Source organism: Schistocerca gregaria, chromosome 4 (genome assembly GCF_023897955.1).
Source record: "Schistocerca gregaria isolate iqSchGreg1 chromosome 4, iqSchGreg1.2, whole genome shotgun sequence".
Taxonomy (NCBI): domain Eukaryota; kingdom Metazoa; phylum Arthropoda; class Insecta; order Orthoptera; family Acrididae; genus Schistocerca; species Schistocerca gregaria.
The window spans coordinates 254,854,245-254,868,645 of NC_064923.1; positions in this window are offsets into that span (position 1 = coordinate 254,854,245).

Here is a 14,401-nt window from a genome sequence, read left to right on the forward strand (position 1 = left end):
TACTTCTCATCTCAGTACCAGTCTATCTTTCCCTCATGGTTTCCAATAACCTTTAACTTATTTCATATAAGTAGGCCGAAGAATAAGGATACACAGACACACTCATGCATACACACAATGAAACACAAAGAGACAAACAATAAAAGTACAGATAAAAATTATGTAAGGACCATCAAATGTTGTAGGGGGGAAGAATGTGCACATAGGGAAATATGCACACGTGGCAGTTTATCGTGACAGTTCTACATCGCCTAGTTACTTGAGAATATTGTATAGATATTTATTAATATTTATATATAGGAAATATATGTACAACGACAATGATGATTCTGTATCACATATGTACAGGAGGATATAAAAACTATGATAATTCCACAAAATGTAGAACACAAAATGTAGAACACAAAATGCTTTCTGTTGTCCCAACACCAGTTGTACTAGACCTGAAGTGGGCACACACTGCTGCTATCTAGCAGGAACCATGTAAAACATGAGAGTTTGCTCTTTCTAACAATATGGTGTTCATGCACATATCTCAAATAACATAATAATTGTGCTTTTTTAAAAATAGGATTATTCTTGTGACTTCTGAAATTTTCCCGGCGTATTTGTTCTTCTAATAATTTCCGGGTATGCAGCCGGATCCCGTCGATATTCTGCCACGATATTTCGGCCCAGAGACGTCCGGCCATCATCAGGTGAGTACACAACTACTGAAGAGCCCAGGTGCAGTCGCGGTATTTATACCGATTCTCGCGCACGTGTTGACATGCGCGGCATAGCCGAGTTGTACGTGCTGCCCTCGGTGGTGAAAGTAAAAGATCATCTAGTCATTGAGTATCGAATGACGCTGTCTATTCCGCTGTGAATGTATAATTTTAATAACAGGATTCCAAGTTTTATCCAGTTGAAAGCCGTTGTCACGATTTATAAGATTATCGGCAAGACGTATTTCCACTGATTCCTTGATTACGGAATCCCAAAATCCGGAAACCGGAGCTAAAATTTTTGTTCCATTGTATTCCATTGAATGTCCCAATGAAATACAGTGCTCTGCTACTGCCGATTTTGACGGTTGCCGCAGACGGGTGTATCTTTCATGTTCTGTACACCGTTCATGGACAGTTCTTGTCGTCTGGCCAATATATGCAGAGCCACATTCACAGGGAATTTTGTAGACGCCTGCTTTCTTCAGTTGTAAATCGTCTTTAACGGATCCAACCAGGGCCCGGTTCTTTGCTGGTGGACGGAAGATAACCTTGATTTTATTCTTCTTCAGTAATCGGCCTATTTTCGACGACACATTCCCGGCGTATGGAAGAAACGCAGTAGATTTAAAGTCGTCATCAGCGTCCTCAGTGCGCTGCTTCTTGTTATGACAGTTGCGCATGGCCTTTCTTATTTGGCGTGAAGTGTAGCCATTCTCTTTAAAAACCTTCTCCAAGTGCTCTAATTCTGCGTGGAGGTTTTCATCGTCCGATATTACATGCGCTCGATGTATTAAGGTACTGAGAACGCCGGCTGTTTGTGCTGGGTGGTGGCAGCTTGACGCCTGGAGATACAGATCTGTGTGAGTCGGTTTCCTGTACACAGAATGTCCTAATGACCCATCATTTTTACGGCATACTAGCACGTCTAGAAATGGTAAAGTGCCATCTTTTTCAATCTCCATCGTGAATTTGATGTTCTCATGTAAAGAGTTTAAATGATGAAGGAATTTCTCCAGTTCCTGTCTGCCATGAGGCCATACAACAAAAGTATCATCTACGTACCGCCAGAAGACCGTAGGCTTTAAGACAGCAGACTCAAGTGCTTTCTCCTCAAAGTCCTCCATAAAGAAATTAGCTACCACAGGGGACAAAGGGCTCCCCATGGCGACGCCGTCTGTTTGTTCAAAGAATTCGTCATTGAATAGAAAGTACGTTGAGGAGAGTATATGTTCAAACAAGGCCGTCATTTCTGCACTGAATAAGTTACCAATAAGATGTAACGATTCCATTAAAGGCACTTTGGTAAATAGTGAGACCACATCAAAGCTGACTAATAAATCCGAACTGCTAAGCTTAACTTCCTTCAAGCGGCTGACAAAATCCTCGGAATTACGTATATGGTGGGTAAGTGTTGCTGATGACGACTTTAAATCAACTGCGTTTCTTCCATACGCCGGGAATGTGTCGTCGAAAATAGGCCGATTACTGAAGAAGAATAAAATCAAGGTTATCTTCCGTCCACCAGCATAGAACCGGCTCCTGGCTGGATCCGTTAAAGACGATTTACAGCTGAAGAAAGCAGGCGTCTACAAAATTCCCTGTGAATGTGGCTCTGCATATATTGGCCAGACGACAAGAACTGTCCATGAACGATGTACAGAACATGGAAGATACACCCGTCCGTGGCAACCGTCAAAATCGGCAGTAGCAGAGCACTGTATTTCATTGGGACATTCAATGGAATACAATGGAACAAAAATTTTAGCTCCGGTTTCTGGATTTTGGGATTCCGTAATCAAGGAATCAGTGGAAATACGTCTTGCCGATAATCTTATAAATCGTGACAACGGCTTTCAACTGGATAAAACTTGGAATCCTGTTATTAAAATTATACATTCACAGCGGAATAGACAGCGTCATTCGATACTCAATGACTAGATGATCTTTTACTTTCACCACCGAGGGCAGCACGTACAACTCGGCTATGCCGCGCATGTCAACACGTGCGCGAGAATCGGTATAAATACCGCGACTGCACCTGGGCTCTTCAGTAGTTGTGTACTCACCTGATGATGGCCGGACGTCTCTGGGCCGAAATATCGTGGCAGAATGTCGACGGGATCCGGCTGCATACCCGGAAATTATTATAATGGATTATTCTTGTTGACACACCCTGTACAAAAGCCATGATTCCTGATTTTAAAATAAGAGAATTAGTGTTAGTAAAATGTCATAGGTAGAGCTAAAAAAAAAGTTTTGCCATCAGATTGAAGGGTCTAATCAGAATCTTGATCTACCTCAACCATTTGTTAGTGCATCTACCATTAATCATGACAGAGGGCTCTATAAAGCGGATCAAGTAAACCATTTCATCATGTAGCCTGTGGGGTGTTTAGTATTCAACACTTCAGGTGTCCACTGGCTACAGACATTATGGTAGACTAACTCCTAACAGATAATGTGTTGGTACCAAACGTGATATCAAGGTCCTTTGCTATCAAATGAATGGTTAAGCACTAGTCCACCCTAACTGCATCATCAGCCTACCACTTATTGTGGCCATAATGGATGAGGATGATCTCCCAGATCAAACAATGTCTTGCGTTGAATCACAATCAGCACAGAAATTAGCAGATTATTCTACAATGGTGGTTTTGGACAGACATTCTGCCCCATACATATTCTGCATCCCCTGATGGGTGTCTACCAGTGTTTCTCTCTCAGCAGCTAAGAAAAGAATAACAGCATGTTGATCCTGTTTGCGTGCATTCGGTAATAATGTTGACAAAGGTCATATTTCCTCATTTATCGCATGCATGCTGGGAAGGCACGAATGCCACATTACTCCCTTGCCTAGTTGTTGGTGTTTATATATCTACATCACAGTCACACAGGGTTGCAGACATGCTGCAGTAATATTCTCAGATGGAAACTTCTTGATTGCCCCTTAGAGTTTAAAGTTTTGTTTGTGTGTCCATCTGCTACCATCCAACAACAGACATATGCGAAGTGTGATTGGAAAGTTTTAAGAATGGGCTTGTAATTGTATAATGGTTGTATTTACATGCCACTGTGAAGCACCTCCTTCAAAATAGTCCCCTTCTGCCTGAACACACTGACTCCAATGGTGTTTCCACTTTTGGAATCATTGCTGGAATTTTTTTTCCTGAAGTGCGTTCAGGACGCTCTGCCTATTTGCCTGGTGGTCTTCAATCGAGCCAAATCGCTTCCCTTACAGTAAAAATTTCAGTTTAGGAAATGGGTAGAAGTCCACAGGGACCAAATCAGGGGAATATGGCAATTGTGGAAGTACAGGAATTTTGAATTTGGTCAAAAATTCAATGATGGAGAAAGCACAATGAGCCAATGTCATGTTGTAGCAGCCAACAACTGTCTTTCCACAATGCAGGCCTTTTCTTCTGCACTTTTTTGAGCAAATGCTCAAGGACACATTTGTGGTATTCCTGGTTAGTTGTATGTCCTCCAGGGGTAAATTCATGATGCACAATACTGGTAGAATTGAAAAAAATCACCAACATTGTCTTCACCTTCGACCGACTTTGCCGTGCTTTTTTCAGTCGTGGTGAACCTGGAGTCTTCCTCTGCGAAGACTGCACTTTGGTTTCAGAATCATATCCATGTACCTACAATTCATAACCTGTAATTATCCTATTTAACAAATATGAGTCACTTTTAGTCCAATTGTAAATTTGTGGGAAGATCTTATGGGACCAAACTGCTTAGGTCACCGGTCCATACACTTACACACTACTTAACACTTACCGTGCAGCTGCCGTAATATTACATCGCGGGTGGAAACGAAGAAAATGTGGCCGCCGTAATATTACGTCCTGCCGCATTCCACATTGTTTTAGTATTTCAAATGCATTGTTAGAGTTCCCGCTACAACCTGTAGGTCCTGTAATGCTTGTAGTTCATCATATTATTGCTAGATCGCAGCACCTAGTGTGGTAATGCAATATATCCATATATATTTCTGAACGAATTTACGTGTGTTTTTCATGCGTATGTTACGTGTTCTGTGGTGTCCTGTCATTTGTTTACCGTTGATTTTGGCGCAAGTATTTTGGTTTTAGCTTGTTTATCTTCTTTTTGCTCACAATGGTGAGTGATGAGGATGCAAAACTTCTCAAAATGATTGAAGAAGGGCCACACTGTATATGTTGACAGATTTTACACCAGTGTTCAACTAGCCGAAGAACTGGCTAGAGCCAATACTGGTCTTGTAGGGACAGTAATGCCAAACAGAAAAGGATTGCCCAAGGCTCTCAAAGAGGGTAAACTCAAAAAGGGTGAACAAATATTTCGCCGCAAGAACGATGTGCTAGTATTGCGATGGAAAGACAATAGGGATGTGTGGATGATAAGTACCAGGCATACGTCCTTAATGTTGCCTGTTGCTACAAGAGAAGGCAATGAGAAGTTGAAACCAGTGGATGTGCTGGATTACAACAAACATAAAGCTGGTGTAGACCTTTTTAATCAGCATCTTTCATATGGAGCACTTGATCACAAAACAGTGAAGTGGTGGAGAAAACTTGCCTTCCACTGTATAATTATGGCGGTTTCAAATGGTTGTATTTTGCACAATTGCATCCATGAGAAGAAACTGAGCACTCCTTAGTTTATACAGGAGGTCTGCACTGTGTTAGTGTTACAGAGAGGAGAGAGAATTGAGGATTCTCATGGACCTTCAATGATTGCTCGATTGTGTGGAAATGGCAGAAGGGAAAAAGAAAGCACAAAGACGTTGTGTAGTGTGTAGTGGAAAACAAAAGAACATTACTGGGAAAGCTGGGACGAAAGATACTTCTTATGAGTGCAGTGAGTGTAACATAGGTTTGCGTGTCACCCCGTGCTTCAAGCTTTATCACACTGTGGTTCACTATGCAAAATAGCTTATGTGTATGTAGCTATGCTTTATGTGCAAATGGTATAACAAATGTCTTTTCAGTGTCAAATGATCACTTTCCAAAATTTATTTCTTCTTTAAATTGAATTTTGAGAAAAATTTATTTTCGCAAAATGGAGGAGAAATCCGCACCACTTCTTGGAAACAGTATATGCCCCATACACATGACTGTTAACCCATGTAAAGTTGAAACCTTAAAGTTTTAAACATACCTGTAGCTTTTATTTATCTCTAACTAAACGTCCTTTACAGCTATTTAAAATCTGTTGAAAATAGAAAAAATCAGCCAGCACACAGGTAGTGGCATGCAGTTAAGGGCTTAGTATGGTAAGTGTTAATCGAACTTAAACTAACTTACACTATGGACAACACACACATTCATGCCAAAGGGAGGACTTGAACATCTGATGGGAGGAGCCACGTGGACCATGACAAGACACCTTAGACCAAGCAGCTACCCTGCGTGGCATTAGTCCAATTAATCAGTTCTTGGCACACTCCAAGTCAGTATTGCCTCTGGTCAATTGACAACACTTTTGGAATTTTGTGGACTCTCAATGCATGTTCAGATCTTCAGTTAAAATTGACTGAACTGAATAGAATTAAATTAAGTTCATCTCCCTAATTGTGTGTCTACAATCACAGTGCACTAAGTCATGAACTTTCACAACATTTTCATTTGTTTTTGAGGTGGAAGGACAGCTGCACCATGGTTCATCTTCAGATGATTCGCAGCCATTTTCAAATCTGTTGAACCAGACAAAAATATTTGACTGGCTCATACAATTATCTCCAAAAACGGTTTTTAATAGATCATAAGTCACAGAAGCAGATTTTCTGGTTTTAAAACAAAATTTCACACAAAATAATTGCTCCATTTTTATGTCTATTTTCATGCAGACAGAATCTGGCAACAAGTCCAACATACCCACTCTCAACCAGCTGCCACAACAAATTGCATAAAGGAAACACAGTTTCCTGTCAGAGGGCATTCAAGGACAAGGTAATGACTCACTCTCCATCTTATGTGTTCCTGCCCGCCAAACCAGTACGCAGTAGTGGATTCAGTCTTAAAACTTTCCAATCACACCTCGAACAGTAAACAGTTGTCTCATGTCACTGTTTCAAATGTCTATGATATTTATAAGAAGGTAGCTTTGAATACCTGGAAGAGATCTCCAACTTCAAAAATTACAGATATGTTTGGATTCACAGTAATGACTTCACCAGAAATCAAGCAAAAATTCTTGTTGCAATCTACAACACTGTTCATACTTTCCATCCACAGTGCATCAAGTGGCCCATCAAGTACAATCCATTTCTGAGTGTCATCAGAGAGATTACAAAATTCCCTGGAAAATACAGTAAATTTTATTATGGAATTGCAAATATGAAACTGAATTTCATTTGACACACACTACAACTGTTTGTGATTAAAATAATTTCAAGATAAGAAATTACAAATTTTAATGATAAACAAATTTTTTATTGAATAAATGCTTCATGGAGTTCTTTCTCCATCAGTTTTATATGCACCCACAAGATTTTGATTATTTCCTCCAACATTATAATCATCACGTTGAGTTATCCTTACGCTGTCTGACATTTTACTTAGTTGGTCAAATTATATCAATGAAGTCATGGAACTTACACATGCTACCATAGATTATGTCAATGTCTCTAAAGAAAGGTCACAGTTGAATCAATTTAAATGATTAGAATAGCATTTTGTTTCAGAACAGCCACAACTGGGCCACATGACGAGACTGGAAATATCCACTTCAGTTGTGACTTTGTTTTATTATAAACATGACTGATTTTGAAAAAACTATGTTCCCATCTTCAGGTGTACAAAATTACTGAAATATGGGAGGAAATATAGTACATGCCTATGTAGTATACATAGAATTTTTAAAAAGTAAACTACCAGTGCTTATTCACTTAGAAATGTAACCAAGAATATGCAATCAAGTTAGACAGTTAGAAAAGGAAAGGGAAATGAAATTTATGGGTGCCTCAAACTATGTAAGTGAAAAACTGAGTAAAATTTGAAAGCACTGAAATTGAACAATAGAAAGAGGATCTCATGTAGTCAGCCGCAAGGTGGTCACGTGCTGTGGAACAGGTGGATGTGACGGTGTGGTACTGAGTGGTATGAGCAGGTAACATGCCGCAAAAGGTAAAGCAGCATCCAGTATAAGTGCTCGGAAAGAAGATCCATCAAGTGGCAGGAGAGGGAAATAAAAAACTATGAGAACTGACAGGTCCCAAACATATGAATAAAATTGAAATGAGGGTGAGAATACAAAAAACAAAACAAAAAGTAGTAAATTATAGTGCCATTATTAAGTTACTGATATTGTAAAAAGGATTAATAGTGATAAACTGGCAATAAACCATTAGTGCTAATGCCATGGAGTGCAAATATAGCAATGCTTGTTGCAAAAGTGATGTTCATAAAAATGGTTATGAAATGGAATTAGGAAACGGTACATAAAAATTAGAGGTATTAATGCAGTGTGTGTACAAGTGTGATGATTCTTGGTTAATAAACAATATCTGTAAAAGAATCAAGAGAATTAAACGAAAATAAAATGGAAAAGGGAGTGAGGGAAGAGGATGTAGATAGGAGGGGGGGGGGGGGGGGGGGGGGTACTACTATTACTAATTTAGCATTAATAACAATATAGCATATAACTGTAATCTAAAAAAATTGAACAGTAATAAAAATGGAGTCAAAGGCAGAAATGATTAGTAATGATGTTCGAAGAGATTTTGGGATTGCAGCCAGCTGTTGTAAACTACACTGCATGATATTTCAACTGGACACCTGCCAGTCATCTTCAGGTGAGCCATGAAAGACTGACAAAGACATTTTCCGCTCTGCCTTATATAGGGCACTGATAGTATTGTCGTGCATGCATTAGTGTCACAGTGACAGCAGGACCACAACACTGCCCGGTTGCAGTGCCCTGGCTGGTGGAACTGCCAGGATCAGCTGTCTTCAGCGTTTGCACTGTCTGCACTCATCAGAGTATTCTGGCATCTTTGTCTAGAGCAAATCTCTGAGGTGACGGGATTCCATGCATTATCCAGCTGGCAGCCACTGTCAATTTTCATCAGATTTTCCATGATGCGTGTTTCAATGGATTCTTTTATAATGATGCCCCAAAACGATGTTGCTGTGGCCATACTTAATGTTTTGTCGTATTCTATCGAATGTATGTTGGAGATACAATGTTTCACAGCTGCAGACTTGCTGCGTTGCAGAAGGCAAGTGTAACATTTATGTTCTGTGCAACGTTCCTCCACTGGGCGTTTTGTTTGTCCTATATAGACCATACTGCATTGGCAAGGTATTCTGTAAATTCCCTCATTCTGCAATAATAAATTATCCTTCACCGATCCCAGCAGGTCCAAAATCTTAGATGGTGGGTGGAAAATCACTTTCACCTGATAATTACTAAGGATTATTGATATTTTGAAGGAAATATTTGCAACAAAAGGAAGAAAACCTAGGGACTTTGCTGGCACGTTGTAGCGTTACATGGGTAATTATCCAAGTAGCAAATGAAATTTTTAAGCAATAATCTTATCAGGATCTCCATTACAGTCAGATATATGTTGTGTCTTATAAGAGTAGGAGAGTCAAAACATGTAGTAAAGTGTGACATCATCTCAAGTTGAGATTTTTTTGTAATGCAATCTTTGCTGAGCGATTGACACTGTATAAGAATCAATAGGTAATGAGGTTTTTTTTGTTTTTTTTTGTTTTTTTTTTTTTGTTTTGACATAGCAGATCACAATGCTGCATGATGCATGATTTTTTTTTCTCTGAAAAAGATAGTAACTTCGGAGTTGCTCAAGTGCGCAGACAAGTTGTAATCGAGTGTTGGTCCTCTTTAATTTTAAAGAATTGACCTAAAACTGATAATCCATTATCTGGAGTTGGTTTGGAAAACATCCTAGAGAGCCATGACCCAACTTTGTTATAAACAGACCACACGTGGACTTTGAAATAACGGTGCGAAGTACGAGATATGCCGTAGGCTATCGCACAGTTATAGTCATGTGAAGGATTAATTGACATTCCCTGTAATTTCTTGACATTAACTTGGTAATAATTATTAAAGAATTATTGAAAGTTATAGTAATCATTCTTGGTGAAAGTTATAGTAATCATTCTTGGTGCTTACAGAAAAATGGAGTTTGATTTACTGTATGAATACAACATATATTAATCATGGAATAGTCAATTGATTGATACATTGGTTAGCAACCAATAAACAGATTGTAATGGGATTACTGGAATGATCATTTCAATTATTGATGACCACTACATGCACGCCAGAAAACTAACTACTCTCATTGTGAAAGACATTAGGAATGGTTGAGTTTTGTTTCAGCTCCTTGGGATCAATAAACTTCATCCGAGGTTGGAACTTTGTAAACTGTGTCATATTCCTTCAATTTAGTAGATCAATAAAAATTAGAGGCTACACTACAATTTTCACCTTTTGAAAAAGAAAGCACTTACTTTCATCGAGAAATGTTTGAGCTTTAGTCATCAATTTTCCCAAAACAGAGATAAGGCTGACACTCACATATAGCACAATATCATGATGATGATGTAGTGTACCACATATGTGCCCCCTTCTCTCTCCCTTTTGTCAAAACCCCTGAGATATAGCCACGGTACGATGAAGGAAAAAGGAAGAGGGTTTCAACAGCTGAGGAGAAAAGAATAAAACGACGATTATGGAGCAAGAGAGCGAAAGAAGGAGAGGGGAGGCCACATCTGGCACCCAACATGGGACCCGAGTAGATTGCAACACAGGAGGCATCTAGTCATAGCGTTCAACTTCGCACGGACCAACCAAAAAAGTACTCACTACTGAAATTCGAGACCACAGTTACGAGTAGAGTAGTGAACTGAAACCTGTTATTGTATTCTTTTGTGTGTGTTGTCACAACTTTGCTAGCAGCAGTGTGTTGGGAGATTTAATTTGTGAAAATGTTTACTCAAAGAAAAAGAGGTTTGAATAAGAGTATGAAAAATATGGATGTAGGGTATAGTGATAATGAAACAGGTTGAGGCGTTTCAGGAATTAAATGTGGGACAGACATTGCATGAGCTATGAGTGGGAGCTAGGAAATATCAGATGTGGGAGAGAGAGTACCACAAGCACCAGGTTTGGGTGAAAGTGATGTGCATGATACTGAAACAGATAGGAAGACAGTTACAACAGCTGGTGGCCCAAGTAAAGTAAAGGTACCCACTAGTGTGATAACAGACAGGGACCTCAATGTGGCACTAAACACAGACATGATTTCACTGAAAATAGACATGAGTTCATTGAAAACAGATGTGGATTTACTGAACACAGACCTGGCTTCACTGAAAATGGAAATGAGTTCCCTAAATGAGAAGTTTGAGATATTACCACTTTAACTGAGATGGACAATTAAATGCTAAGTTCGAAGAATTTGAAACGAAGGTATCTAAGAATATCAATGATTTACATTTTGAACTTGTGGGAAAAATCAATGAAGTAGACAATAAATGTGATATTATTTCATAAGGGCATATCAATTTTCAAACAGAGTCAGTAACTGTGAAAGTAGTTGTCTGAAAACCAGTGCACAGATCGAGAATCTGTCTGCAAAAATGACAAATTTTGAAAAAGATGCCTGTAAGGGTATCGGCAAGTGTTTAAAGGAACTAACTTCAAAATTGGGGGAAGATCTTAATCAATGGATTGAGGTTAAAAATAAGGAAATCTGAGCTTATCGAAAGGAAACAATCAGAACATGACGAACTTGTGAAATTGTTTACAGATGAATTTCAGGCAATTAAAGAAAGGGTAACTGAAGAATTGCCAAAGGGGCAAAGGAACACTAACTTTAAAATGTCTGAGTTAGGTCAGAGGTCATAACAAAATGTTTTGACTGACGATAACCATTCAGTTGACAAATCGAAAAGCAGTTGACACTGTAGTGAGAGTAAATGTAACTATGATGCCATGGTACCTGACAAATTCTATGAAGGTAACGAGATGAACATGATCCATTTGAACAGAGAGGGTATCTATTGTTGCTAAAAGTTGAAATCAGCATATTTAAAATCAGGCAGTTTCCGACCTTTTCAACAGAAAAGGACAGCATCCATCCAAAAATTTTCATAAATAACTTCAAGCGTATTTTTCCACTTAGTTGGTTGGAACAATATAAGCTCCAGTTCGCCGTATCCAAAATCACAGGTAAAGCAGCACTGTGGGCTGCAGAAGCAAGCGAGAACTGTAATACCTGCACAGAATTTTAGAAGCTTTTCCTGTCAAAATACTGGTCCAAGAGCAAACAGGAATGGTTGTGTAAGGAAGTGTACCAACATGAATATTATAACAGTAAGTGCACCTCACTGCAACAGTATTTCGAAAAATACATTAACAAAATGAGATACTGGAGTGAGCCTATCTCACATCAGTAAGTAATAAGCATTCCAAATGGAAGTTTGTGAATTCATATTCACAAAAAACTGATAAATGTTCCTGATTGCGATGTGGAAGAAGTTCCTGATAGGATACAACCGTGGGCAGATCATCCACAAGGAGCCACACTAGCATCACAACCACAAAGACCGATACCAATAAATGACAGACCACCGTAATTACGGAGGGAACTAATAACAAACTCTGAAGACAATATTCGTATAGTTGAAGTTAATGAACCACTGATGAAGACATCTTCCAAAAGGTTAAACTGAAACTGGTCTCCAAAAGCCTTCCTAGGATGACTGGGGATGAAAAAGAGGGCAGGCATCTTTTTCAATAAAAGTATTGAGATATAATAATGATTTGGACTTAAAGGAAGAGTTGAGTGAAGAAGTGCCAGACATTTCCAACAAATGTGGCAAAATTTTACAAGCTGTGGTGCAAGCAGTAGTAAACGGTATCGATGTTGAAATCTTGATCGACACAGGTGCAATCATTATCGTAATGATGCAAGATTGTTATAAAGAGATCAGCTGAGAAGGGAGGGTGTTAAATTTTCCTGTTACTGGATGCACTGTATCCAGCGCATTCGGTGTGAAAGCACAGAGAGTCTCAAAACAGGCATGAGTCAACATTATAATGCACAGGGCTTCTATAGAAATTACCTTCCTGATCATTTCAAAAATGGCCATGCTTTATGTTTGAAGTTTGGATTCTTTGTGTGGAGCTGGAGCAGTAATTATTTTAAATGAAGGAATGTGTATGCTGAACTCCGGAAGCAAGATCGGAACAATTCCTATGATGAAGGGCCAAGTAGTCTCGTAGTGATGTTGTATAAAGCTAATGGTTAGCTACACTCCTGGAAATTGAAATAAGAACACCGTGAATTCATTGTCCCAGGAAGGGGAAACTTTATTGACACATTCCTGGGGTCAGATACATCACATGATCACACTGACAGAACCACAGGCACATAGACACAGGCAACAGAGCATGCACAATGTTGGCACTAGTACAGTGTATATCCACCTTTCGCAGCAATGCAGGCTGCTATTCTCCCATGGAGACGATCGTAGAGATGCTGGATGTAGTCCTGTGGAACGGCTTGCCATGCCATTTCCACCTGGCGCCTCAGTTGGACCAGCGTTCGTGCTGGACGTGCAGACCGCGTGAGACGACGCTTCATCCAGTCCCAAACATGCTCAATGGGGGACAGATCCGGAGATCTTGCTGGCCAGGGTAGTTGACTTACACCTTCTAGAGCACGTTGGGTGGCACGGGATACATGCGGACGTGCATTGTCCTGTTGGAACAGCAAGTTCTCTTGCCGGTCTAGGAATGGTAGAACGATGGGTTCGATGACGGTTTGGATGTACCGTGCACTATTCAGTGTCCCCTCGACGATCACCAGAGGTGTACGGCCAGTGTAGGAGATCGCTCCCCACACCATGATGCCGGGTGTTGGCCCTGTGTGCCTCGGTCGTATGCAGTCCTGATTGTGGCACTCACCTGCACGGCGCCAAACACGCATACGACCATCATTGGCACCAAGGCAGAAGCGACTCTCATCGCTGAAGACGACACGTCTCCATTCGTCTCTCCATTCACACCTGTCGCGACACCACTGGAGGCGGGCTGCACGATGTTGGGGCGTGAGTGGAAGACGGCCTAACGGTGTGCGGGACCATAGCCCAGCTTCATGGAGACGGTTGCGAATGGTCCTCGCCGATACCCCAGGAGCAACAGTGTCCCTAATTTGCTGGGAAGTGGCGGTGCGGTCCCCTACGGCACTGCGTAGGATCCTACGGTCTTGGCGTGCATCCGTGCGTCGCTGCGGTCCGGTCCCAGGTTGACGGCCACGTGCACCTTCCGCCGACCACTGGCGACAACATCAATGTACTGTGGAGACCTCACGCCCCACGTGTTGAGCAATTCGGCGGTACGTCCACCCAGCCTCCCACATGCCCACTATACGCCCTCGCTCAAAGTCTGTCAACTGCACATACGGTTCACGTCCACGCTGTCGCGGCATGCTACCAGTGTTAAAGTTTGCGATGGAGCTCCGTATGCCACGGCAAACTGGCTGACACTGACGCGGCGGTGCACAAATGCTGGGCAGCTAGCGCCATTCAACGGCCAACTCCACGGTTCCTGGTGTGTCCGCTGTGCCGTGCGTGTGATCATTGCTTGTACAGCCCTCTCGCAGTGTCCGGAGCAAGTATGGTGGGTCTGACACACCAGTGTCAATGTGTTCTTGTTTCCATTTC